A 6,324-nucleotide genomic window follows, 5' to 3' on the forward strand; every position below is an offset into this window, starting at 1 on the left:
GTTGGCGAGGATGTGGGGAAAGGGTACACTTGTACACTGCTGGTGGGACTGCAAATTGGTGAGGCCAATTTGGAAAGCAGTATGGAGATTCCTGGGAAACCTGGGAATGGATCCACCATTTGACCCAGCTATCACCCTTCTCGGACTATTCCCTGAGGATCTTAAAAGAGTGTACTATAGGGATACTGCCACATCAATGATCATAGCAGCACAATTCACAATAGCTAGACTGTGGAACCAACCTAGATGCCCTTCAATAGATGAATGGATAAAAAAAAAATGTGGCATCTATACACAATGGAGTATTACGCAGCACTAAAAAATGACAAAATCATAGAATTTGCAGGGAAATGGATGGCATTAGAACAGATTATGCTAAGCGAAGCTAGCCAATCCTTAAAAAAACAAATGCCAAACGTCTTCTTTGATATAATGAGAGCAACTAAGAACAGAACAGGGAGGAAGTGCATGAGGAAAAGATTAACATTAAACAAAGACGAGTGGGGGGAGAGAAAGGGAGAGAGAAGGGAAAGCATATGGAAATGGTAGGAGACCCTCAATGTTACACAAAATTACATATAAGATGTTGTGAGGGGAAAGAGGAGGGGAAACAAGGGAGAGAATTGAACAACAGCAGATGAGGTAGAGAGGGAAGATGGGAGGGGAGGGGAGGGAGGATAGTAGGGGATAGGAAAGGTAGCAGAATACAACGGTCACTAATATGCCATTATGTAAAAACATGAGTGTGTAACCGATGTGATTCTGCAATTTATATTTGGGGTAAAAATGGGAGTTCATAACCCAATTGAGTCAAATGTATGAAAGATGATATATCATGAGCTTTGTAATGTTTTGAACAACCAATAAAAAAAGAGATTTTCCTTTTTCCAAGCAGCAAATGCAGCCTTTATAATTTTTCACAGTAGCATTGGCAAGATGCCAATAGGCTCATCTTTTTTGAGGAATGTGGTCCTCAAAAAGGATAATATGGTCTATGCTTTCAATTAAGTAACATTTGCAAGTAAATGAATTAAATAAAAAATACTTCCATTCTCAGGTGGGATTATATTCTACAAACATTTTGGCAACCTCTCTCTCCTGAGAGATGAGAACTTTTCTGTTCAGGCCTTAAAAGCTCAAGTCAGGGCCACAAATGTCCAGTGTGTGCCATTGAAGCACGATTCTTCTCTAAACTGAGCACCTGACATGTGCTGTCTCTTGCCTTTTTGGGGGGATCAACACCAAGTCCCTATGGAGAACTGGATGACTTCCTCAAGAGAAACTCGTGGAAGCCCAATAGGATCATGGAACAGCAGGTGTCAGGGGAGGATGGGGATATTGCAAGTGGGAAGCAAGATCAAGGAAGCAAGAGACTCTCTCTAATGACCATCACTTCACATGCCCTGCTGTTGTACTTGTGCTTCCAGATCAAATACTGCTGTTCTGTCGATTTGCAACTCTAAGACATGAAGCCACTGATAGAATTTGCCAGATGGTAAAATTTTTTTTTTTTTTAATTTGCCAGATGAGTAACTGGTTGGTCAGAACAGAAAGCTAATAGACAATATTTTTGTCAGGAATGTTGTCCACATAAAAGTTCCAAATGCAGTGAGTTTTGTCTGTGTGAGTGAATTCTAGAGGATAGGAGATAGGTATCACCTGATTTCAAATAAGAAAATATTAACCATATAGCACTATATAATTTTGGCCAAGAATTGATTTTCTTTTCTTTCTTTTATTATATTATTATTATTATTATTATTATTATTATTATTATTATTATTATTATTTGGTACTGGGGTTTGAACCCAGAAGCATTTTACCACTGAGCCAGATCCCAGCCTTTTTATTTATGTTTTTATTATGATACAGCATCTCACTAAATTGCTTAGGGCCCTGCTTAGTTGCTGAAACTGGCCTTGAACTTGCAATTCTCCTGCCTCAGCCTCCCGCATTGTTGGGATTACAGGTGTGCACCACCATACCAGGCTTGAAAGTGAGTTCTTGATATCAGTTCTACTTTGTTGATTCTTCTTAATATTTTATCCTTCTCTCTCCCTTTCCCTCTCTCCTCCCCCATCTCCTTTGCTTTCTTTCCCTTTTTCTTCTTCTATCTCTCCATCCTACTTTCTGTTGTTTCTTCCTTTCAGGGATATGATATAGATTGATTTTATTTAGTATTATTAACCTAAAATGATTTGTTGCATTTTCTTGTATATGATACTTATGTTAGTTCTTATATTGTTCAGTGTTTCTTTTCTTTGTATTTCCACACAAGGTCAGAATGTTCCTGCAACCTCTGGGAATGTAAAAATATACACAATGGAAAAAAAAGGAGAAGGAAAAAGAAAAAGAGAACCACACAACTGTTGTATGTCTTTATATAAGGTCAGAGCATAGCAGCATATGACATTAAAAAAAAAGGTGACAGAATTTCATACTATGAGTTCCTAGGATCCAAATGCAGAACAGGTTAGGAAAGTAATATAGTCATGGTAATTACTTTCATCTGGCAAAATATTTCAGTCAGCAATGACTAGCAATAAAATAAAATGATCACCTTTAGTATATCTATTACAAAAACAATTGTCTAAAATAAGAATGGTTTAAAATACTTGGTAGAATATAAAGCACTGATATAAGAGACTCCCCTCCCCCTTTTCTCCCTCTCTCTCTCTCTTACAGACACACACACACACACACACACACACACACACACACACACCTCATGGTCCACAGACTAAGTTAACAGCAATTTGCTTGAAATGAAGGCCTATTTTTAAGGGAGAAAATATCCCAATTAAGGATTTATAAATAAATATACTATTATAGCCACCATCTTTTTTAAAAATGACTTTTCTTTTAGCTTTTAAGGTTTACAGAAATCACTTATCTGCTCCTTAAAAGATTCTGATTCTTTTTCCCTGCTCTTTTTATAAATACAGTGAATGTGGAACATCATTAATCCAGTCGTAATATCATCTGATAGTAGTTAATCCCTTCTTAGGCACAGCTTTTCTTGGGCCTTTGGAATATAGAAACGTGCTTTTACTGTTAGGCATTTTATTTAAGCACCAACCTATTCTTTCTGTTTAATTGTCTTCTGTAAAAGAGCACGGAACAAAATGAACACCGTCTTCAAAGTTCCTTCCTTGGGAGTCTTATGATATTCAGTAGCCCGTTACTTTGTCTGCTAAGGTCATGGATCAAGGGCAGCTCTGTGCCTGTGGTTTGGACGTGGCTATCGGCTCTGACAGGATGATGCAGCCTGCACCGAGATCCTAATCGGTCAGAAAAAGTCTATTAAGTTTGAGCCCTTAAGCTGTCTCAGCCAAATCAGGGATACCAAAGTTACATTTGTTTTTGTGATGACCATTCATTTTGGTCAAATGAAGAAATTGCTCGTGTGCATTTTGTGGCTTCAGGGCCCAAATCCATGAATGTCATGGATCCTTTAGCCTCTCTTGCTTTTTCAGAGACATTATTGAGAAGACACTTATGAAAAAATAATCATTTTTATTGCAGCTGTTTATAAGTCACCTTGATGGTAAAAGAAAAGAGGGAGAAGAGAGGCTATCAGAGACTTGGTTTCCTTCTGGTGAATGGCCAAGCTGGAGGATGATGTGATGAAGTTCTAGGTGTCAAGTAGGCGTTGGCTCTGACTTGGTTAACGGGAAGAAGGAGGCTTCTGACTTTCATGTCTGAAATTCTTCATGCTTTTTGAAAACCAGTGATCTGATCAAATCAGTGAAGATCCGAATCTTCCCTCTTAGATCTTAGATAATAGCTGTAGTACTCATTTTTCCCCCCCTCACTGGTAAAAGATCTTTGGTTTTGGAACAAAGCTGCCTTGGGAGAGCATTCTGATCTGTACCAGCCACAAAGGCAGCATTAATTTTTCTTTCCATTTTCTTCTTTAAAATTGTTAAAATTTTAGTTAGGCACGGAAGGGATTTCCTTGTGATATACCTGCTGTTAATCTGAACTTGACTTTCTAATAAGAAAATGTTAAAAAAAATAAAAAAACAGGGCATCCAATTGGTGCCATGTCTCATCCTAGTGGGCCAGGAGAATTTCATGTGTTTGTCAGAGGAGACCATAGGAATTACATTTCACATGGAAAACCGAGGCCTGAAATGAGCAAGTATCCATCCTACACAGGCAGCTGACAGCAGAAAAATTAGAATCCATTGGGATTCTTATAAAATGTACTTTTCCACCAACATTCACCTGAACTTTGTCACTTCTTGTGAGAACAAAATTTTTCTTCTTGCTCATTATTCCAATAGTAAGAGGATACACAAAATAGAAGTCAATGGATGGATCAAAAGTGTTAGGAAAACCAGATGTCCACATGCCAGAGGACAAAATTGGACCCTTGTCTAATGCCATGTAAAAAGTCCACACAAACTAGATTAAAGACCTTAATGTAAGACCTACTTCTTCAAACCTTCTGAAAGAAAGCATGGGAAGGGACTTTTTGACATTGTTCGGGGCAATGATTTTTTGATATGATCCTTAAAGCACAGACAACAAAAACAAAAATAAACAAGTGGGATTTTATCCTAGTAAAATGCTTCTGCTTAGCATATGAAACAATTGCTGTAGTGCAGAATGGAAAAAATATTTGTGCACCATACATCTGATGAGAGATTAAAATGAAAAATATATGAGAAACGCAACTCAATAGCCATAAAATAATATCCCTATTAAGGTGGGCAAAGAGTCTGAACAGACATTTCTCAAAAGAAATACAAATGTCCCACAAGCCATCTGAAATATAAGAAAAAAGTTCTCGGCATCATTAATCATTAAGAAATGCAAATCAATACCATAATAAGATATCATCTGCCTGTTAGAATAGCTATTATCAAAAAGATAAAAGAAAACACATGTTGGCAAGGAAGTATAGAAAAAGGAACCTCTGCATATTGTGGGTGAGAATGTAAATTGGTATGGCCATCATGGAAAACAGTAAGAAAATTCCTAAAAATTAAAATTAGAAGTATCATATAAACTAACAATCTTGCTTCTGAGTTTATATCCAAAGAAAACAAAACCAGTATTTCTAAGAGATATCTGGACTCCTTATTCATTGTGGAATTACTTACTATACCAAGATAATGGAAAATGCCCAAGTGTCCTTAGGCAGATGAATGAATAAAGAAAAGGTGTTACTAAAGACAAAGGGATATTATTTTGCTTCACAAAAGGCTATCTTGTCAATTGTGACAATATGGATGAATCTGGAGGACATTGTGTTAAGTGAAATAAAGCCAAGCACAGAAGGACAAATACTGCATGATCTCAGAATCTAAAAGAGTTGGTACTTGCGGAAGTAGACAGTAGAATAGTGCTTCTTCTGGAGTATGGTGGAAGGAAAGGAGATTGGTCAAACGGTACAGAATCTGTTATGTAAGAAGAATAAGTTTTGAAGATCTGCCATATGGCATAGTGATTATCATTACTAATACTGTATTATAGACACAAAATCTATGAAAAAGTCAATTTTAAGTGTTCTCACCACACACACAAAAATAGTTATGTGAGGTAATTGATGTGACAATTAGCATTAGTGTAGTAGTCATTTATAAATATATGTGTGTGTGTGTATACATACACACACACTATATTTATCTATCTATCTATATCTATATCTATACACAGAGAGAGAGATCAAAGTGTCCATTGAATACCTTAAATATATACAATTTTAATTTGTCAATTATATCTCAGGAGTGTTGGGGTTGGGAATTTAATTAACTGGCATGGATTTGAGCCAGCTTGAATATCTGTGGAAGTTAAATTTCTCTAAGCCTCAGTTTTCTAATTTGTAAAGGGGTCAAGAATTTGTTCATATTTCAGATATGATATAAAAATTAATTGTGAAAATGCATACAAAGTATTTCACATCAGCTGCGGTACATTATTATTATTCCATAAAAGATAACTATCTAATTTTGTAGTTTAGTGCTAACCTCCTCAAAATAAGGAGGGAGGGGGCAGCTCTAAAGATCCACCAAGGAAAAGAAAGCATGTAGGAGTATATGGAAAATAATACATTTTCTAAGATTGCATTGTGAGAACTGAAAAAGTATAAAAATTATGTTATTTCAAATTGGCATACTATTATGTTACAGTACAGCTAGCAGTCAGATGTAAAAATAAAGTACAGATGTATCTTTTTTTAGTCAAATCTGATATATGGAAATCTAGACTTAGAGAAAGATTGGTTATAGGGTCATTATTTGCTTTACAAAGCAATTTGGCATAAGGTTCCTTTACAAAGGAACTTCCCTAGTATCTTTAATGTAATATTTCATT

This window comes from Callospermophilus lateralis, chromosome 14, assembly GCF_048772815.1.
Source record: "Callospermophilus lateralis isolate mCalLat2 chromosome 14, mCalLat2.hap1, whole genome shotgun sequence".
In the NCBI taxonomy this organism is placed as follows: Eukaryota; Metazoa; Chordata; class Mammalia; order Rodentia; family Sciuridae; genus Callospermophilus; species Callospermophilus lateralis.